The 22,827-nt window shown below is 45.0% G+C and overlaps 1 long non-coding RNA gene across 4 annotated transcripts; it reads left to right on the forward strand.

The window, feature by feature from the left end:
* The first annotated feature begins 2,194 nt into the window (after positions 1–2,194).
* LOC122474461 lies at positions 2,195–22,057 on the forward strand. Of its 4 annotated transcripts, none has more exons than XR_006294905.1 (9): positions 2,195–2,703; positions 5,691–5,851; positions 6,211–6,368; positions 10,068–11,005; positions 13,861–13,918; positions 16,014–16,233; positions 16,875–16,967; positions 18,447–18,557; positions 21,156–22,057. It is a non-coding gene; the product is annotated as an uncharacterized LOC122474461 (long non-coding RNA). The 4 variants fall into 4 exon arrangements; XR_006294902.1 differs by having other exon boundaries at positions 2,196–2,703; positions 18,447–18,582; XR_006294904.1 differs by having other exon boundaries at positions 2,201–2,703; positions 10,068–10,214; positions 18,447–18,582.
* The last annotated feature ends 770 nt before the right edge of the window (positions 22,058–22,827 follow it).

Raw genomic sequence — 22,827 nt, forward strand, 5'->3', positions numbered from 1 at the left:
ATTCTCAATACTGCCCTGCATTTAGAATGGCAGGTGTCTTGGCACATTCTCGGCACAAGTCAGTTGACTCACCCCAAAGAGCCAGCCCAGTGTCTGCGGCATCCCTGATTGCCTAGAGATATTTCTGTTTGGTGTGTGTCTTTAGAAAATACACTGTCCCATTAGTAACAGCCTCCTCACCCTTTCTTTCATTCCAGCTGTAGCTGACGGCCCCAATCCTCTAGAAAACAGCACCGACCTAGCAGTTTAGGATTCTCTGTAGAGTGTCTTTTTCAGTGGAAGGGTTAAAATGCATTACATTACATTACATTGAGTTAGTCTGCTGTGTCCTCCGTGTGTTAGCAAGGCAGCCTGGGCTCTCCTGCAGTTTTCATTAATATGAAGTGAGTGGTGGGTGCAGGGGTGGGCGTGGATAGAACAGGCTCCACTAGTCCTCAGAGACCGAATTTCCACAGTGGGCTTCGGGAAGCCATGGCTGTCAAAATGAGCCACTCAGGATGATACCTTCTCCATTCTCCAATGTGCGTGTGTGCGTGTGTGTGTGTGTGTGTGCGCGTGCACGTGTGTGGGGGGGTTCAGAGTCCATTCCTCCACTTGGTCTGAAAGTATTTGATAAGTGGAGACACAGAAGTTTAAAGAGGAAGAGGTTTTCAACAAGCTCACATAGGCTGAACTTCAGCAGACTTGGCAAATGGGCTTTCCATTTGGGAAATGAGGAAGTAGGGCAATTTACTCATTGTTCTGTTATCCAAGCACGTAAGTCATATGTTTTTATTGTAGAAAATTTAGAAGAACCAAAAAAATACAAGGACACAATTAAAATCACCTAAATTACACTATTAATATTTGTGTGTAAGATGAAATTAAATACTACATATGTATATTTGGTGAGGTATTTAATATGATGTGATATGTAACATTTTATAAAATGTATTGCATTATATTACTATTTTTTTCTACCAAAGTATGAAAATATATGTATATACTCTATTGAACTTAAGTGGTATGTAATTTCAGACTCTCTCAAATGTGATTAACATAAGTATTTTAAGGAAGAATAAATGAAGTTTTACATTAATGAAGAAATGCGTGAGTAGATTCATTTTCCACTTGGTGGGGCGGGGCTTACAACCCTTCCCCAAATTTTAAACTAGAGGAAATCTGAGAGATTCACACTAACCTCTTCATAATGGAATGATAGTTCACCTCATCCTGACTCTGTCACCAAAACATGCCAACCAACACATGCACACACACCCATCATTTAAATACACAGTTTATCTCACTGTGAACTTGGCCTGGGACAGGAAGTCTGGTTCTATAGGTTCAACTCTCAAAAATACAAGCAATGAAACTCTCTGTTTTTCATTTCTTTCTCTTAAACGGCCTCTACTCTCTTTTATACACACACACATCACCACCACCACCTTTCTGCAGCATAAATAAATCCCTCATGTGGGAAGGTCTTATGTAATCCCAGAGATTTCCATGTTGCTTATGTTGGGCTGAATGTTAGGTGTTATTTTTTTTTTTCTTTTTTGCAGTGTAATCTTTCTCTTCAGAGATGAACTATGATTTAACAAATAAAGCTTCAAATAAAAACCCGGCCAGTTCTTTTGAGGTCCACTGCATCTGACTCAAAATTGCTTTGAGACTTTAGTTGTACATCTCTGACTTCCAGATATTGCAGAAAGGTGAAAAGTGGGAAAGAAACATAAGCCAAAAACATGGGACATTTCAATCTAATCTCATTTTCTTCTCCACCACTTTTGTGTACAGGTTAAGAACAGGGTTCTGATGCCCAAGGCCTGACCTGAATCCTGACTTTGCCACACTCAGCCAGGTGACCTTGAACTCTTAAAGTTCCAGTTTCCTCATGAATAAAATGGCTTAATAATAGTCCTCTTTTACAAAATTATTGTGAAGGTTAATCAAGATAATGGGTGTTTAGTGCTTAGAACAGGGACTTTTAAACATTAAGTGCTAAATGTTAAGCAATTATAATTCTATTATCATCACTGGTCTTTCTGAAAAAAAAATTTTGTTTGTTTTTGAGAGAGAGAGAGAGAGCACATGCCATGTGTGTACCTGTGCCTGTGAGCAGTGAGGGGCAGAGAGAAAGGGAGACAGAAGATCTGAAACAGGCTCTGCACGGATAGCAGTGAGCCTGATGCAGGGCTCGAATTCACGAGCCATGAGATCATGAGCAGAAAGTTGGACACTTAACTGACTGAGCCACCCAGTTTCCCCATCATAATTGGTCTTTTCTTAATATCAGTATTACTGGGCTAGCATTGAACTTGAAACTAAAAAAAATTGTAGAATGAGCTGCAAAGCTCAACATAAATTTCCTCCTGAAATACTAATTTATTTTCCTTCTAAATTTAAAATAAATACAAGCATATATAACACCCATGAAGGGGTGGCGGCAAGCATCCAGGAAATTTCCTGCTTATAAAAGAAATCTAACCTGGTAAAAATAAATGAATATGCAATTAGACTTTCCTAGGATTTCTAACTACAGCATGTCATGATCTGTAATGCTGTATTGTCTGTCCGTTTCAGTACAATACCCAGATTATAAATTATGACCTTCATAGGCGAATTACCCAGTGCAGCCAATATTGCTCGAGAGAGTGGTTGTGAGAGAAACCTAATTCTGTTAAAGATTCAGTTACAAAGGAGAACGTCAAAGCCGATGAGGTATGATGCTGTCATGGGATTGGGGGTTAGTACCATGAAACTGATCATCCATGAGTCAGTTTTTGGCTCAAATGTGGGGAGCCTCCAGGGAGCACTAATAGGATTCGCAAGTGTTCTGGCACCATCTCAGTGCTGCGTAAACCATGAGACCAGGGCAAGAGAGCTCAAGAGGGATAGTATTTCCTGGCTTCTTTCTTTCTGGCATGTTCAGAGTATCAGAGCTTGGGAGCACACTGTGTTGACCAGTGTTTAGTGTTGAATGAGGCGGGATGGGAAGAGAGGACAAAAGGGTAGTTTCTCCCTTCCAGAGATCTTACCAGCCATTCCTGAAAGGGATCCGGGATCAGGTTTGGGGGCAAGAGAAAGCCCCCCAGGTCTCCCAAGAGTTGATAGGACATGTGAAATAGACAATAGTCTGAAGGAAGAGACTACGGCCAGATCCTGAAGCATCCATCACGAATGCACATTCCATGGCTCCTCCTGAAGGTCTGTGAGATCCCTCTGAGCCATCTGAGGACAGTGAAACTAGTTTCCCCATAGACGAAGCTGAAATTGAACTGAATAGGACAGCACATTTGCCTTGCTCATTTTTCTTCTTCATGAACGTGTCTGCTGTCCCCTGGCCATCTTGGTCTGCTCTCTCCAGCCTGCCAGAAATGGCATTCTTTGTTACAGGGACTCTCAACTGTAGGTTTGTCAGTGTGACTGTTCCCATAGTGAGCATGACAGAATCCCCTGGGTTCTGCTCCTTTTATAACATATTTGTGTTATCTGTGAATGGGATGAATTCATTGCTTGAACTGGGGGTGGGGGGCATTTCTTCATGGACAGGCATATTATCTATGTGTTTAATTCTCAGCTAGAAAATATCAAATGGCTTACACCTTGAATAAGGATAGCCCATCAGTCAGACGGAGATCATGAGGGTCTGGCATGAAAGCCACTGAGTTCCACCATAGCTTTCCAATGTACCTTTACAAGTAAGCTACTTAATTTCTCCGAATCTCAGTTTGTGGAGAGAGTTGAGCTGTGTCCCAATTGTACCTTTAAGATCAAATTTTAATTGCTGATTGTTTTAATTGCTGATGTATATATATACATCCATCAACCAAGAAAAGTTTACATGTTTCTTGACTGTCTTGAGGATTAAAGAGATATGGGCGTAATGTCCCATAAGTACAATGCCTAGTGCATGAGAGTCACTCAATAAACACATCATGACTGCGTTGTTGTTTTTATGCACATAAACATGCATATTACTCAAGCCAACCCTGAGTTTTAAACTCAGTTGAGCTCAATCCTTGTACATGAACATAATAACTGAAGGGATCCAGCTGCTTCCCTTGGCCATGCACGATTGCTGGTTTTCATGCTGGATACTTTGGAGCCTTCCCATCTGGTCCCATGGCACTGTTGGAACCTTGGGAGTTTGAGGCAGTTCATCCCCACCTCCCCACCCCCCCAATCCACTCAACATAGGAGGGTGAGACCTCTCCTCCAGCTGGGGCAACATTGGAAGTAGGTAAGTTCCTGGCAATCTGACTTGCTCCTTGGAATGAGTTTTCCTGTAGGACAATATGTTACATGGTATCTGCTTTCTTGGAGCAGTCCACAAAAAAATCTTGTGTGAGTCAGGGAGGAAACACATGGCACATTCAAATGGGGAATCTGGGAGGGTTTAGTAAAAAGATTGTTTACAAAGATGTGGGTGTAGAGAAATCACCAAGGATAGTGTATCAGCCTGGAGACTTGGAATGGGAAGGCTTAGGTGCCATGGCAGGAATATGTATCAAAACATGGAAACAGAGAGCTTAGTGGGAAGGGCCACCAGCCAGGCCCCTACAGCACAGAGACACGACTAGCTTGTGTTCCTTGGGCAGGGAGCCAGGGGAGTCAATATCCTCTCCTCAATCTCTTATTCCCCATTGAGTGAACCCAACCAGAAGTCAAAGAACCAGGAACCAATCTGTGTAGACAATTCAAAATATTTTTTTTTTTATGTTTATTTATTTTGAGGGAGAGAGAGACAGAGTGTGAGCAGGGGAGGGGCAGAGAGAGAGGGAGACACAGGCCCCCAGCTGTCAGCACAGAGCCCGATGCAGGGCTTGAACTCATGAACCATGAAATCATGACCTGAACTGATGTCGGAAGCTTAACTGACTGAGCCAGCTAGGTGCCCCCCGTGTAGACAATTCAGATCAGCCTTTTAGGGTGGAGCAGGCTGGAAGCCAGTAGAGTGAAGATCCCCAATCACAACGTGGTTTTCTAATCATGAATCCAATCACAATTGTTCCTAAGCCACAAATGTAGTATAAAATTTTCTCGGAGCCACATTTAAAAAATAAAGAAATTAATTTTAATAACATCCTATTTAAATTTATAGACCTAAAATATTGAATTCTACCATGTAATCATTATAAAATTTACTAATACAGTATATTATATTTTTTTAAACCAGTCTTCAGAATCTGATGTATATTTTATACTTCTAGCAAGACTATCTCAATTCAACTAGTCACATTTTAAGTAGTGAACAGTCCTGGGGGGCTGGTAGCTACTCCGTTGGACAGTGCAGGTCTAATATATTTTAAATGCTGGATAAATGCCAGATATTATTATTACAAAGGGTGGGAATTGAGAAACATGCTTTGCCTGGGTTTGGGGGGGGGGGAGGTGACGGAGGCTTTGGAGGCTTGTGCCAAAGGCCCGACGGTCCCGTCTGCCGGTGTCCTCCCTGTGCCTTGACATGCCTCACATGGCCGTCTCATTTACAGTCCCAGATTCTTAAACTCAAAGTGACAGTAGAGATGGGCCCTCCTGGGAGAGATCTGAGGCCAGGCTGTGGGTGACTTGAGAGGACAGAAATGTGAGTTCCCCATCTCCTGGGACTCATCTGTCCCCATCATCCCGTTCCTGCTACCTCACATCTCACCCCCCCCAGCGGGCCACTTCATCCAGGCCTCTGCTTTGGCTTATGTCACATCCAGAATTTCTGCCCGTGGAGTTTCTCTGAAGAAGGTGACTGGTTTCAAGAGCCGGGCGGTGTTTTCAAATGACAGTTCAGCCCCTTTGAGAGTGACATCATGGCAAGAGTGATGGTATTAACTCCAGTGTTGGTACCAGAGGATGGCAGGGACTCAGATGCCTGGTGAGCTGGCCCCACCTCTTAGCTGTGTTTTTCCACTAAAGATTTAATTAAACCACTGCTGTGTCAATATTCCTAGCATGCCGCCAGTCTCTTACCCTTGCATGGAAACATTCCAGGTCTCCAAGCATAGATTCATAGGGAATTGGGTGCGGTGGGGGGTCCTGGGAGGGAACCTGGTGTCGACAGGCCATTTGGTGAGGGCTTTCGTTGCTCTGTGTGGGTCCGAGCGGCTCAGGCTCAGTTTGCAGCTGCACCACAGACCTGGAATAAGGGCAGGCCCAAGCCCTGCTTCAAAGTCTTTGGTCAGAATGACTTCACGGCCTTTTCCTCCTCCACCAGCTTCTCTCTCTTCCTCTCAGGAAAGAATGGCCCGCGTACCAGCTGGGGTTGCCACCCTGGAACCACGACGCTTAGCCTTTCTTCTGTTACGAGACTGTGGAGACTGTTGGAGTCTCAAGGCTACGAGGGGCGTGGTTTTAGCCTCGTTTTAAATGGTCGTGGAAACAGGATTGAGAGGGTGAGTAACTTTGCTTGAGGTCACTAAGCCTCAGATTTGGGATTTGACTTGACTGTGCCACTTTTCAAAGTAATCGTTGGAACACTATGACAAAAATAATAGTGGCAATATGGAGTAAGCACCCAATAAAAGGAAGCCATTATTGTCACACAAGTAAGAGAAATGTACAATTGGCATGTGATCACCTCCCTCTTCCTGCTCCTGGGCCAGAAATGGTAGCATTATACGGACTTGCTTTGTCCATTAGTGGATGAAAGCAGATTCCCAAGGAAGCGGTGTCTCCTTCAGGCTCTATTAATTTTTTTTTAAGTTTATTTATTTATTTTGAGAGGGAGAGAGAGAGAAAAAGTGCAAGTGGGGGAGGAGCAGCGGGAGGGAGAAAGATGAGTGATGGAGAGCCGAGTCCTGAGGAAATGAGACAGAGGAGAAGCTTGAGTTAGCAGAGGAAAGGTGGATGGGAAAGGGACATGGGTGGCTGGGTGGGAAGGGTTCCAGGATTGATTCCCTGCCTTCTATTGTGCACATGGCCCACGGTGGCAGAGATGGTGGCTGTTCACTGAACAGTCCACATGTGCCCCTGTACTTCCCAGACCCTCTTGGATTTTCTCACTTTCTGCCCTTTGCCACATCTCCATTAATGGGACTACTATCTGAACAATTGAGCAGATCCTAATCTGAGAGTCGCCTGGGGCTCCTCTCCCTCCCTCACCTTCCATATGCAATCTATCACCAAGTTCTTTCAAGGGTAGCTCCAAAATACATATCCTGACTTATTCCTTATCTCATGTCTTCCTAGCTTCAAAGCTACCGACCTAGTCCCAGAAACCACATCCTTTTACCTGGGCTGTGCCTCTTGTTTGGTGTGCCTGTTCCCAGCCTTATTTCCCCCTTCATTCTTTGTATAGCATGCTCTTTAAAAACATAAATCAGGTCACATCTCTTCTGGCTTAGGATACCTCGTGGTTTTTCGTGGCATTTTGAACAATAATCTAAATACCATAAAATATAGGTACCTATAGGGTATTTACCTATAGCCTCCTCAATTTAGTATTGGCAACCTCTCTGTCCTCACCTCCTGCCCTTTTGCTCACTAGGCTAAGCCCACTGGCTTTCTTTCTGTTAATCCAATACCATAAGCTTTCTCCTGCCTTGGGTCCTTTGCACCTGTTATCCCCTCTGCCTCCAGGACTTCACAAGGCTGGGTCCATCTTGATGTTTAGGCCTTAGCTCAAATGTCACCTCCTCAAAGAGGTCTTTCCTGAACACTCAACATAAATGAGCCTGCTGATCCCCATTCTATCACACAAACCCTGCTTTAATAGCTTCACAGTGCTTATCATCACCTGTCCATTTACCATGGCATGGAGAAAGAATATAAGTGCCGTGAAAGCAAGGACTGTCTTTTTAGCCTTGTTTCTCCTTTATAAGTGCACTTGATATGTAGTTGATGGTTGGAAAAATACTCGCTGAATAAATGAATCAAAGTATCTACTTGAGTTCGATTCCCAATAGTAGTCTGTAAGTTTACCAGCCAGATGAGAGGACTTCCCCTGAGAAATTCTGCCCTCGCTTAGACCTGGGCAAGGGACCTCTGTTGTAAGACCCTTGCTTTATAGGGCTCTACTCTGATCTTCCTCTAGCCTTGTTCTTTCTCGTAAGATGAAGACATCAGGAGGTTCAGGGGATGTGCCCTCCGAGAATGCAGTCTAGAAGGGAGTATAACATTTCTAGAATTCCCTTCTAGAGTGCCCCTCTTTTAGACCCCAGAATTCCCTATCCAGTGACCTTGAGCCTACTTCCAGAGCCTTCATGGGACTCTTCTCCATGTCTGTCCTCCTTGGGCAGACCAGCGTGCATGGCCCTATGCCTGGTGGTGGCACAGAGGCAGTTGTCTGATGTTAGGTGTGGACAGATCTTAGATGTGCAGGCTGGGGAGTCCACTCAGCTCTGCGTGCTGTGGAATGGAGTTCGAGTGGTAAGAGAGGAAGGGCACGTGGAGAGCCGAGGCTTGCTTCTCCTCATTGCCGGTTTTAGCATGGAACACCAAGGAATCTGAGAAGCCTGCATTGAAACCCGGCCTCTGGAGCATGACGGAAGGAGGAGAGGAGGAGATTACATATTGAGCAATACGTGAGCTTGGTTTGTAACTTCTAAGTAGTTACGTGGCATCTCCATTTGGACTCTCCCCAGCCTACAAATGCTCTGGGCAGGCCTCCCGAGCTGCGTGGAGTCCTGGTTCCCTTTGCATTGGTTTAAGATTGAGTGAAGGCCCTGGAGCGTTCCCTCCATCATTGAAACAGAGGGGCCCCCAAGAGAGAACCAGGAACTCCTGGTGGTGCAGTAAGCCATGTTCCTTCCCCATCGTTGTATTTGTGCTTGCTTTCCCCAAGGTCATTAACAGGATTAACGGTAGAGGGTTTGTGAACAAGATTCATGCCCCATAACAGGGGTTTAGATAAATCAATCAAGTACATACATCCAATGCTATACTCTGTACCTATGAAAACATTTTAGATAAATAATTGGAATAACAATCCTATAACTACTAATAATCATAACAATGACAGATCTTCCTCCTTGAGCACTGGGTCTCTGTCCGTCAGCATGTGCAGCAGCTCAAACTCACCATCTCAAACCACAGGGTGGGTTCTTAGGCCCCCAAACCACAGGGTGGGTTCTTAGTTCCAGGCGTCAGCAAGGAAACTGAGCTTGGGAGGATTTGATTATACAAGGGCATGTGGATTAGGGAGTCGCTCTCTGAGTCTTTTGGACTGGGCCACAGTTTCTCCACAGGGCGGAGATGGCATCTTCCAGAATCACAGGGGCCCCCCCATTCCCTAGGAGAAGGGAAACCAGAGCTCCCTTTTTTATTGAGGTATGATTGGCATACAATGTCGTGTAAGTTTAAGGAGCATGAAGATGTTGGTTTGACACATTTACATAGTGCGGTATGATTACCACCTGGTACCACCTGTGCCATTGCTTTTTTGTGGTGAGAACATTTACAATCTAACCTTCTAGCAACTTTGAGGTATAAAATCAGTATTGTTGAGTGCAATCACTCCGCTTTGCATTAGGTCTCCAGAATTTACCCATCTGCTACGTGCACGTTTGTATCATTAAACAACATCTCCTCAGTTGCCCGAGCCCCAGCTCCTGGCCACCACTATTTTACGGTCTGTGTCTATGAAGTCAGCTCGTTCAGACTCCACGCGTGAGTATAAATGATATCGTGCAGTTTCGGCCTTTCTCCAAGCTGACTTGTCTCAGTGCAATGTTCTCAAAGCCCAGCCAGGTCATTGCAAATGGCAGTCCTGTGGCTAAATAATATTCCACTGTACATTTACACGGCTTCTTTATTCATTCATCGATTGGCGGACCCTTAGGTTGTTGCCACCTGTTGGCTCTTGTAAATCATGCTGCAATAACATGGGAGTACAGCTGTCTTTTTGATATCTGGTTTCCATCTCCTTTGGATATATACCCAGAAGTGGGATAGCTGAATCATATGCTATTTCCATTTTTAATCTGTCGGTGGGAATACCAATTCTCTCAGCCACCATGGACAGCAGTATGGAAATTCCTCAAAAATGTAAATATAGAAACCTGTGCCCTTTGACCCTCAGTTTGCTTTTCCCTCCTCTTGGCCCTTTGATACTTAACCTCTCTAAGTCTTCAATTTTTTTTTTTTTTTACCAGTGAAATAGGAATAATAATAATACAACAATACAACAATATGGAATATTCCTACTTGTTCACTCTCTCGATAAGTTCCTGTTTTTCTTTTCCTCTTCTCTGGATGCTGGTTGTCAGCTATTGTGTTCCCTGTGGGGTCCAGGACGTGGGGTAAGTGGCCCTCCCCATGACCCATTCTGGGAAGAGCATCAGTGAGAGAGCGTTGGGAATTTCCACACCACCCAGCTGATCTCCTCCTCGCAGCTGTCCAGCCTGGTGTACTAAATCATTTGGTTTCCTCTCCTGTCTCGAGGTGCCCATCAAGGCCCTTCCAGTATGACAAAGCCTCAGGCACAGGGTAGTGAGAAGAGAGAAGGGACTGAGAAGTGAAAAAAAAAAAAAAAAGGCTATATAAAATGCCTATAAGAAACTGTATGAGTTTGTTGATTACCCCAGACGTATTTTTAAAAGCTTAATGTTCTACATTACAAATTACCTTTTGAAGTTACCTACTTCATCAACATCACATCAGTGTTGTCATTACCATTATAAGTGTTCCCATTAACAACAACAAAAGCAAAGAGTAAGACTAGGCATTTGTGCTCTTTAAGAGGAATATAAACTCCTGCTGCTCTCCCTGTGTTCTGCTCCTTCTTGTCGACCCTGTGGTGAGAGCCTTGAGTGCATGACTCACTCTCTCCTCTGGATGATGTTCCTCCCAGATTAGCAGAAAGTCCCCTCTTCTTATATATTTTATTTTCTCTTCAGGTTCCTGGCATGCCTGTTCTTCTTCCCAAGAAGGTTCTCTGGCACATTCAAGGTGGAATGATTTCAAGTCAACTTAGTTGTCCCCATTTTCATTTTAGTAGACATCCACTCCAGGTGCTGCATTTGGCACTGAGTGAAAGAGTGACGTTCAGATAGTAGTAAGGGGATCGTCTGGCCGTTGGATTGTTCTGCGTGTAAGCAGACCTATTGGAAGGTCTTTCTATAAGTAGCTAATACACATAAACTGTGAAACAGAACAAAAAGACATAATGGATTAAAAATAGATAATAAATAAAGGAAAATACAACAGACAAAAGAGAAAACAGCCAACTTCCAACTAGACAGAGATATAGGCCCTACTAAATTTTTTGGGTACGGTTTTGAAAGGCTCATTAGTAAATGCTCAGGGTATGGATCCAGGTTTCCTGGATTCGAACCCTCTTTATCCTGCTTGTCAGCTTGGGACCCTGGACTAGTTAACTTGCCTCAGTGTTCTCATCTGTAAAACGGAGCTAATACAAGGACCTCTATCATAGAGCTATAATGATAAGAAATGAATTAGTATTTGGAGGATATGTAAAATCATGGTTGTGTTGGGGTGAAGCACTCTATCAGTGTTTTTCAAGGAAGTCATAAATGAATTCAACATATCCAGAAAGTCTCATGCACAGAAGTGGAATCCCACCAGTCCTGAGGCTCTGTTCTCTGCTTTTCGGCGTGCTAGGAGTCTTCAGATATCCTGCCAGATCAAATAGTGCCACCTTGAATTAGCTACTGACAGTATATTGTTTTATTTTATGGAACACCATAAATTCAGTTTTTCTTTTTTTGTGCTATGGTACACATTGGTGCAGTGGTCCTCCAGATACATATGTCTCTCCACATTATTTCCTGCCTATGTCCTTAGGTGGGAATCCAAGAAGTGGAATTGCCGAGCATGAAATTTTGTCTTTTTTTTTGAAATTTTATCTTTTGATACATAATGTCAAATTGCCTTGCGCAAAGATCATGTAGTGTGCATTCCCAGAAACAATGCTGGCAAGTACCTGTTTTCTGCATCCTCCCCACTGTGAGGATGGATATTGTCAATTATTTCCTAATTTCTGTTGTGTTACATATGACACCATCAGCATTGTGGTCTACAAGACAGGTGCTGTCCTCATTGGTTATTTTGTATTTTGCCTTTACGACTCGCTTACTCATATTTGCACATTTTTCTAGTAGGGTGTGTACCTGTGGAAGTTCTGAGCTGCAAACAATAGAAAGCAACGTAAGCAGATGGAGAATTGATTTTTGGGGGGTATCAGGTGGCTCATGTCATTGACAAGGAGGCTGAAAAATGAGGCTCAGAAAATAAGCAAGAACAAAGGAAGGACTGGATATAGAAACCACAGCCTAGGTTATGCGGGAGGGTAGAGGTGGATTAAGCTGTCACCAGTGGACACATCTCCCCCCTCCAAGCACTGGTCTCTCCCAAGGCACTGGTCGTTGGCTTCTGAAACTGCCCAGTCAAGGAAAAGGCAAAGGCCCACTATGGGGTTTTTGTCTTCTCTTCATTGTGTTGTACCAAGGCTTTGTACATTTGGAATATTGATCCTTTGCATGTCTTTTGTATGGGAGACACCTTTTCTTCAATTTGTATTTACCTTCTAACTTTGTTCAGAGTGTATTTGGCCACATTGACATTTAAAATTTTCTTTCAATAATTATACAATGTTTTCAGGCGCTCATGTGCTCATGGTAGGCTCCTAAATTGTTCCCTTTTAACTCCAGATTCTCCCATAGCATCAGATAGGGGATACCTGTGGTAGATTGTCCAAGTAATGGCCCCAGATTTATTCGTGTGTCATTGCATCCATACCCTTGGCTAGTCCCACCCACATTAGTCAGAACTTGCTTCTGGCAGTTGCTTCAGCCAATAGGACAATCCAAGCACGATCAACACATGATTCAGGCAGAGGTAGGAAAAGAACTCACACACTGAAGTCTGCTCTCTTAGACCTGTGTGACCCCTACCACACAAAAGATGATGTGAAACTCCTCCGGAGCCAGCAGAGGTCATCTGTGCCAGCCCAAACCAGAACTGTTCAGCCCACCCATGGGATGGTGAGGAAGTATAAATGTGTGTTGTGCTGGCTCTTGGCTAGAATTGCTGGAGGGCATTCACCTGGGCCTGGGGCGAGCCCCCACAGAAATGTCCCCGTTCAGAGTCGGTGTTGTAGTTGCACTGGTCCTTGTGGTTCTTATTATGATTGCAAGAGGCACCTCAGCAGCAACTCTCAGGGAATTTTGAAACAACAATCAAGGTTTATCACACGCAGGGTCACGGACAGTGCATGGCACGTTTGGGGTCATACAACGAGGTTGTGGAGAGAGAGAGAAAGCATGGGCTTGAGGTTCTGCTTTTATTCGGGATTGAAGATGGGGCTGTCTAGGGTTTTGTGGGTTCACTCCTCGTTGGTGAATTTAAAACATAAGAGCAATAATTACAGCATGGGCAGGGAAAAATACACTTATTTTTCAAATGGTCAGTTATGGAAGTCAACCAGGGACCTCTAAAACAGGGGTGGAGTGGCCTGGCTTTTTATCTAGTCTCGTGGCTGGCAGTGTGTTTATTGGAGATAGCTGTGTGAAGAGGCTGCCTGGAAATCAAAAGCTTAATGTCAGACACTTGCATTATAATCAAAAAGCCAACTCTCAGGTGCTTACACTGCAAAATGTTTGATATTTTAAGCCACTAAGTTTTGAGGAAGCTTGTTACACATCACATGCAAACCGATACACTAACTATACATGCAGCTCCTTTAAAAATCCTATTAATTCTAGGAGTGCCTGGAAGGCTCAGTCAGTTAAGCGTCCAACTCTTGATTCGGCTCAGATCCTGATCTCGTGGTCTTGGGATGGAGCCCTGCATGGGGCTCAGCATGGAGCCTGTTTGGGATTCTCTGTCTCTCCCTATCTTTCTCTCTCTCTCAAAATAAATAAATAAACATTAAAAAAATAAATGTAAAATATCCTATTCATTCTATTGTTTGTTTCCCTCCTATAGCTTCCCAAACTATGTAACCTGAAGGAGAGAGTAACTCAGGACCTAAAAGAACTCACAGGTAATTCAATGTACTCTACACTAAACTTTCTATGACATTCATTTCCTGGAAGCTCTTTTTTCTTAAGCTTATTTATTTATGTTGAGAGGGGGAGGGGCAGAGAGAGAAGGAGAAAGAAAATTCCAAGCAGGCTCCACACTGTCACCGCAAAGCCCTGGAAGCTCTTAAGAGAATGCCACTGATTGGTCCTCTCTCGTTGACTTGAAGAGTATTTGCTTTAGGTGATCCAAAGGATTGGAATCTCCCTCATGCTTCTACTTTGGCAAAAGGCAGAATAAGAAATATCGCTTTCCTTCATTTAAAAGGTCTCCTTGGTTGGACAATTCCCGGCTTCTAAATCTTTTCCCAGTTGTTTCCTCACCCCAAGACACACTTGAATTTAACCTCTGTGTTCACAAATACATGGAACCTTCTTATCATGTAAAGTTTTCTTCGCTAAAATCTGAGGGCTCTCTCCACAGCAATATCAGGCCCATCATTTACTTAGCCCACCATTTTGTCTGAAGAAACACGATGGAGAGAAGGCGGGTGTCATTCTAGCTGACCTCTTTCACGTCAGTCCTGAGCCCACCCAACATTCGTCAGCTTGTAGGTTTGGGAAAATGCCTTTTGGTAAAATCATGGGGTGGTAAACATTCAGAGAGCTTTGGGTCCGTACCATCGAGTCTCTTAGCCCAAGGACGCCGACTTCTTAGTGACAGAGCTAGGGCTAAATTACTCAAAGCTGTTTCCTCTACTGGCTACGTATCAACTACTTAGAATGGACATGTTGGCAGTTCCTAACGCTCATTCTGTCTCCCTTTCTCACTGTGTCTCATACCAGGTGAACTTACTCATTCCCAGATATGTAAATTATGTCTATGGCTTCCAAATTTATATTTGTAAACTCCAGACTCATGTATCTAACTGCCTACTCACGATCTGTCCTTGGATGTCTTGCAGATATATCGGAATTAATGTGTCTAAAACAAGACTTTCAGTCATCCAGCTGGTCTACCCATTCCATATCCACATCACTAACCTCAGCCAGGTTGTTATTACTGCTTCTGTAGACTCTCCCACCAGTTCCTGTAGACTATTCTAACCAGTTCCTGAATGTCTTGCCACTTCTCTATTTCTCCTCTAACCCGTTCTCCACACAACATCCAGAATAGCCTTCTAATTATGAAAACCAGATTATCTCATGGTTACCAGTTATGACCCCTTCCAATGGCACATGGAGTAAAATCCAAAATCCTCACTGAGGCTGGCAAGTTTTCATCACCCGGCCCTTGCCTGCCTCCAACTGCACTTCATCTCTCAGCCCTGGTCTTTCAGGTTCAGCCACACCAGCCTTTTGGTTTCTCCATGGGTTAAATTTTCCCTGCCTCTGGGTCTCCGGCTCTGCTATTCTGCTTGGAAGCTCTCTTAGCTTTCCTCCTGGCACTCTAGGCCTTGGCGTGAATATAGATAGCATCCTTCCAGGCCTTTCCTTATGACATGCCATGTTCTTTTCACAGCACTCATTACAGTTTGTAGTTATTTCTTTTTAAAAAATTTTTTTTAAATGTTTATTTATTTTTGAGACAGAGAGAGACAGAGCATGAACGGGGGAGGGTCAGAGAGAGAGAGGGAGACACAGAATCTGAAACAGGCTCCAGGCTCTGATCTGTCAGCACAGAGCCCGACGCGGGGCTCGAACTCACGGACCGTGATATCGTGACCTGAGCCGAAGTCGGACACTCAACCGACTGAGCCACCCAGGCGCCCCTGTAGTTATTTCATGAATGTGTCCTCCTGCTCAAACTCACTTATTGTCAACAACTCTCTAAGTACTCCCAGAGCAAAGCCAAGTCTACCTTGCTTACGGTAGCAGATTTGTTAAATGCAAATCCGGAATCTTCATGCATCCAGCGCATGGGCTTATATTGCAGAGTTAATCTCCGACCTTCTCAGCCAGAGCCACGTCTTCTCTGACTACATCTTCAAGGGCAAAATTGTTACTTTGCATTGTTTGGCATTATGCCTCCTTTTCATATAAATGCAGGAATTTGAGGGCTTATTTGTTAAGTGCTATAAGTTGGCTTATTTACTTTTTTTTTTTTTTTTTAAACAGGAGAAAACCTCAGAGTTTTCATACAGGCTCACAAAGGTCCAGTGATGAAATTGGGACATAGAAATGAGCGTGGCAGGCAGCTTTTGCACATTTTAGACGAAGAAGCATAAATCTTTGATATTTCACAGGATGATTATGCTTTTTACATTGAAGAACTATCATTAGCAAGGAATTCTAAAAATGATCAGGTCTGGAGTAGACAACTAAGAAAAGTAACAAGGTTTGTTTATACAGAATTCTTTGTTTTGAATTTCATATCTCTGACAGTAGGGATGTCTCTCTTCCCCCTGGTACATCAGGCGGTCTCTTTCCTATGAGAGATTTATTTCCTTCTTTCTGGAGACAAAGGGCGGTCTTAGTGTTCTTCTTGCATTGGCCCATTTCTTTTTTTTTTTTTTTTTAATTTTTATTTTTGGGACAGAGAGAGACAGAGCATGAACGGGGGAGGGGCAGAGAGAGAGGGAGACACAGAATCGGAAACAGGCTCCAGGCTCCGAGCCATCAGCCCAGAGCCTGACGCGGGGCTCGAACTCACGGACCGCGAGATCGTGACCCGGCTGATGTCGGTCGCTTAACCGACTGTGCCACCCAGGCGCCCCGCATTGGCCCATTTCTTAAGTAACTCAATTCCAAATGATGAAGATGTATCTGTGGAACTCTTTGTGGTACAGATGCCTCATAAACTGCAAAGACCCCCAGATGCATATCGTGTCTTTTAAAAACAGCTGTCCATTCTTTCTGACCTCCTACGTCCATTGCTTAGGAGAATCCTAATTCAAGCAGGGAAAGTAGAATCATTATTTCCCAATACTCTGAGGCTCATGGTCTTTAGTGAATGACCCCAACCTTTTACTCTCATAGGCATAATCCAGATAAATTTATCAGAATGGAACAATGCCACAAGAAAAAGACGGGCTTGAGAATCCACTGGAAAAATTCATTTGCTGGTTGGTAGTAAGTAACTTAGGTCAAACGGTCTGTCCATAGCCCAGAGGGTGATACCACGGAGGCTATGGGGTTTACAGGAGAGTCTGATTCTGTGCCGATCTGGTCTTCTGCTTGGATACATTCCAACCTGGAGTTGCTTTCTTTACACATTTCTAATGAGTCCTTGTAGAGATGATGTGGGCCAGAAGGGCCCAAATACATGCATCATTCAAGTGAACATCCTTTTCAAAAAGCAGACAGTCCCAAGTCTCAGAAAGCAGGGCTCTCCAGTACATTCCTGAATATAGGAGCACAGCCTGAATGTTCCTTGAAGAATTTCCTAGGTGTGTGACCATTTGTTGAGCTGAAGGGAAGGAAAGAGTTAGAAAGCACAATGTCTACGCAGGAGGTGACGGGGTATGTCACCATGAAGGCCTGCTTCCATTGTTCGTCCCAAATTCACCATCTGAGACTTTCTTGAACTTTTTCAAGTTTGCAGGATACAAAAGGTATCGGTTTCATCTATGCAGATAATGAAATCTCACAGGCCTGTGTCTGTGAAGCCATTCTGTTATATAGTGTGCCTATGGCCAGGCACTACCAAGCACTTTTAAATTGTATATTTTTAATATTTATTTATTTATTTTTGAGAGAGAGAGAGAGAGAGAGAGAGAGAGAAGGAGAGAGAGAGAATCCGAAGCGGGCTTCAAGCTCCGAGCTGAAGCATAGAGCCCGATGTGGGGCTCAAACCCACGAACCGCGATATCATGATCTGAGCCAAGGTCGAATGCTCAACCAATGGAGCCACCCAGGTGCCCCAAGCATTCATTAAATACTTCTCTTGGACACACCTTTAAAAAGTAGGAAAAATCTTTATGAAAGCCCAAATAAGTGTTTTCCTAGCTCAGAAAATAGGTGACCTCAATCCGGCCCCGTCTGCTGCCTTGCCCGAGAAACTCAGTCCCTGTTTGCCCTATTTTAATGCAAAATGCAGTTTTGGACACAAGTTGCCCCCAGTGGGGAGAGGGCGAGGCAATTGCCCTCACCATCCAGTTTCATCTTGGCCTTTGCTGAAATTGGCCCAGGTTCAGCGTCTACACTGATGCCACACGCCTCCTGTAGCCTGGGCTCCTGCACCTCCCTGGGTTCCCAGGCAGTCCTGGGCTGGAGGCACAGCGAACACACACGGCTTCCCAGCAAGCTTCCCCCACCCTGCCCCAAGGCCAGGCCTTCCTCTTCCTCTGCTTTCTCATCAGCCGGGAGCCGAGGGAGGATGGGAGGTCCCCACCTCTCCCCTCCAAGGCAGACTGTGGTCCGGAGCCCCGGAGGACTTGGCCCCTGCTTTGTATCTGCCCTCCCAGAGGAGGAGAGTTTGCAGGGGCCAGTTTTGAGATTATTTGGAGCTGGTGATCAGTGAGGTGTCTTTAAGCTGGTGGAGCCAGCTGTGCTGACTTAGTCAGCTGGCCTGGATAAATGCCATCCCGGCTTTCCTTTTGTTCACTTAAGGAAAATAATGTCAGAGTGCAGGACGGGCCCCCGGCGGGAGAGCTGACACCGTGGAGACGATTCATTAGCAGATGCTCCGCTGAACCTCAGCTGTTCTCTCCAGTGACATCGGTGCGACAGGGAGCTATTTGTTCAGGTGACGGGGTTTGGCGGGCTTCAGGCCGGGACCCCCACCCCTAACCCCAGGAACCCCCCCCCCCCACTTCCAGCACCGAAAAACACTAGAGTCTCCACACGGGCTTAATCCTCAAACCGCAAGAATCTAACCAACTTCTCTCAATGACACTTGGAGGTTTTTGGCAGCCAGAGCGCCTCCCCGCAGCGATGCGGGGGGCCAGGTACAGACGGGCTGGATTGAAAAGCTGAGCTTGAAGGTCGCCACCACCGCAGGATCTTTCTCCATGTGGTCATCACCCTGGTGGGGTGGAGCCTGTTCATGACCAGGGGGTGATTGATCTGGGCTTAGAGCAGCGCGTCTCCAGGGGCCTAACACCCACATGTATTTTCAGCTAATTTTGTCAACGAGCTCACTGGATTATCTATCCCTGGTAAGGCCTCTTAGAGGCTCAGGGATGTTTGAGGTTTTGAACTTCCAATTTTTATTGTTCCCAGTATTTGAAACTGGAAGGAAATACTAAATGGGTCTTAAAAAAAACCTTACATTTTAAATATTCAATCTACTTGGAATATTTGCAGAATCATATGCTATCCCTAGTGAGATATGGCAACAAAGAATCAGAGACCCAATGAGTAAAAAGTTGGGCCAGACAGTTACTCTGTCCTCAGCATTCAGAGTCTCTGCCTCTCCCCTCTTGGCTGTGGCCCTTGGTTTAGACCCTATGGTGAAATGCTGGGCACTTTGGTATCACCCAACTGAGAGGTAACTTGGGGGCCTCGAAGATCAAACAGACCTCTCAGAGAGTAATTGAGGCTTTATTATTAGTGGTTGATGACTTCTCGGGTAAGTTTCCTTGACTAGTTCTGACCAATAGGCTGTAGGTGAAAGTGGTTTATGTCATCTCTGGACTCAAGTGTAGAAGAGTCAGGACATGACCCTTCTTGGCTGTATCTTCCCTTCCTATAGGGCCTGGACATGTTTCAAGTGGTAGAGCCTGGTTCCTGAGAGTTAACACGTCGTCCTTGCCACGTACTTGAACACATAGCAGAGCAAAAATAAACCTTTGTGTGTAAAGCCATGGAGATCTTGGAGCTCATTTTTTAATCGTTGTATGGCTTAAGCTATTTTGACCAATACAACATTGTACGTTAAGTAGGTTTTAAGCCATTGGATTTTAATATATTTAAAATACTCTTATGTACGTGTATTATTGTGGACGTGTAGAGTATACGATTATAAACTTTTGGCTCATACATTTTTCGTGTGCAATAAACAAAATGAACCGGGAATTAGCATCTCTGTGTGTTTTTCTCGTCCTTTTGGTTTTGCACGTATTAAGCACTTAATGCTAAGATGGTAAGTTAGCATTAGGATAGTATAGGCAGTAGGATTAGGAGTCTCTAAGTCAAATTCTCTCTGCAGTGAAAAGAGCCTGATACATACAGGCTGTGGTCTCAGCAAGTTCAGGAGATTGGGGGAAAGGTTGGGAATAGAAATGAGGAGATATAGAAGCCACGGATATTCAGGATCACTCTCTGCACTGAGGCTCGACTCACCCTCCAGGGCCCTTCCTCACTTACTTGGTCCCACACTGGTCGGTCCCCTTTTGAACTGCGGTGCCAATGGATACCTGTGCTTCATGTTAGTTATATTCGGTCTCCCATTATCTTTGCATTCATTCCGCAAAGATCCATTCATTCTGCAAAGATCTGTGGAGACTGGGATGGGATCTCACGTCAGGAGATGGGAACTCAGAGCCCTAAGCCGGCCCTTAAAGACTCACAGTCTAGTGAAAAGTTCCCTACAGGGGTGTGCTCCCTCCTCACGAGAAAGGCCATATGCCTTTCATTTCCCAATTTATCTCCCACACGCCCTGGTGTAATGCTGGCTGGGTGGAGGCTGTTGCATGGACGATTGATTTAATGCCTGGTCTCTGCTGGGCGCAATCAACTGGATCTTTATTAAAATCCATTCCCCGAAGCAAAACGGTTCTGTTTTTGTTCAGATCCATTTTCCTGTCTGCGATTACTATGGTCTGCTTTGGGTTGCTTCACGCTATGCAATTCTGGCAAAGTCCTCTGCATTTTCCATCCCTGAAACTTACTCAAGAGCAGCCAGGTTTTGTGTTCAAGAGTGAACAACTGTGCAAACTTGTGCATTTGGGGGCAAAGGCTGCGAGGTGGGAAGCCTCCCAGCAGAAGTCTGACCCGCTGGTGAAATGTGGTATCGCACGGGAAGACCATCTGAAGCATCCCCCTTTTCCTCCATCACTGACATTCAACTTGAAATGTTCTCTTTCCAGATACAAGTCAAAGCAAGACTTTTCCGAGTGTCAGCTTCACAAGCTCAAGCTAGTTCTTGGCAGTGAAATAGGTTCCCTTTTGCCCCTGGCAGAGTATTAGCAACCCAAGCACAGCTAGCTGAACGGAGCTGCACCAATGCACTGGGGTCCCAGCTGCTAAAGGCCACCTGGGTCCCAGCCTGTCCGGTTCTCTAAAGACATCTTCCCCTGATTCGGAGGGGTTCAGGGTGTGCCGTCAAGGATGACATAGCTGTATCTTTTTTTTTTTTTTTTTTTTTTTTTTTTTTAGCTTCTGAAGGGCAAAAGACCCAGCTTGTTCTCTCTGCAGCTAGATGAGCTGAACTGGCTGCAGGAAAACAGCCGGCATTTGTCAGTGAGCTGCACCAAGATACAGAAGACAGAGCCCAAGCAGAGGAGGGCAGCTCAGGAGCAAACAGTGCCAAGCACCGTCGAGTAATCCTTTGCAAACTCGATGGCAATCAACGCCACCCAAGGGCACTGGATGTGCCCATAGAAACCTCTTGCATTTTTGGCTGAATGTGGCTGTGGACTGGCGTTTGGGGAGAATATCTGTTGTTTCCAGGCAGGCCAGACTGCCGAATGCAAAAGTGACTCTTTTGATATTGATAAATAACGTGACTCAGGATTCCCCCCCATAGAAATTGTGCGAACCCTTAATTATCAGGGCACTTTCTCAGGGGCACATTAGAATATACACTGAATTGCGTTATCTTCACCTTGGCCCACGCCTCTGTAACGCAGGGCGGTAAGTTGCTCTCAGAAGTTTTTGCGTTTGTTTGTAAATCATCAGTTCAGACTGCAGGAAGGTTTCCAGGAATTAGGAAGAGAAAAAGCCTAGCAAAAAATACACAGAGTGAGATTCCTAAAGTAGGTTCCCCACCCCACCCCCACCCCAGCCCCCCTTCTGGCGAACGGGTCACAAGATTGCAATTCTAAACAATCTCACAATTAATTCTTGAGCTATGCAGCCCAATTAGAACAAATGCTTTCTTTCTGGTTTAATTAGAGATGAGTACGCGCCTGTGAGCTTATTTGTATAAAATAAGCACTCATTAAACCAGGTTTGGATCAGGCTCAGCTTGTTAGAAATGCCCTTGAAAAGGGTGCTTTCTCTCACTGTCTCTGGCCCTTTTAACCCCTTCAATGCCCAGAATGAACTTCGTAGACGTGGACGGTATAAAGAGTATCTTTGTGGCAACCTGGTAAAGAGTATCTTTGTGGCAACCTGGTGAACTTGAAAGAGGAGAGATGCGTTTGCTAGATTTGCTGGTAAAGAGGCCCTTCCTCTCACCTCTGTACGCTTGGCATCTTCCTAACCTGCCTCACCCACCGCAGGCGGGAAATCTGGTTGTGTCTGACGAAGGTCACTCAGCTGTAGCAAGAACAGGCTTCCATGTGACGTGCGCTCTTGAACGTCTCACTATCCAGAGAGTGAGCCATGGGCCAGCAGCAGCTCTCAGGTTCACCCCAGACTTGTGAGAATCTGCATTTTTACAACATCCCCAGGTGATTTTGTGTACACATTAAAATTTGAGGAACACACTGGTCTAGAGGTAGCAAATGGTGAAGATTTTACTTGAAAAGACAAAGGTCCCTTGGGAGCCCCCAAGAATGTCACTTCCATTGAAGAGAACCAGCCCCTGGCCCTTTCTCTACAGTGGGGAGTGGGGGGGGGGATGCCACTTTGACCCCCTGTAAACTTTCTACCAAAGACTCAAATATGTCCCTTCCTGTATCCTTTAGTGAGCTCCTCTGACTGACAGGCTCTGGGTTATGAGGCATTTCCTCCCCCCGCCTGTGCCTTGGCCTCTTACCCACCCCCTTCAGCACTGCTGGGTCTCTGGCCACAGGGAGAGAGAGAATTCCTGTCCTCAAGAGGCTCCCGCTGTCATGGACCAAAGCTGGAGGGAGAATATGCGTGGGAACAGTCATGGGACCCC

Source organism: Prionailurus bengalensis, chromosome D4, assembly GCF_016509475.1.
Source record: "Prionailurus bengalensis isolate Pbe53 chromosome D4, Fcat_Pben_1.1_paternal_pri, whole genome shotgun sequence".
Lineage (NCBI taxonomy): Eukaryota > Metazoa > Chordata > Mammalia > Carnivora > Felidae > Prionailurus > Prionailurus bengalensis.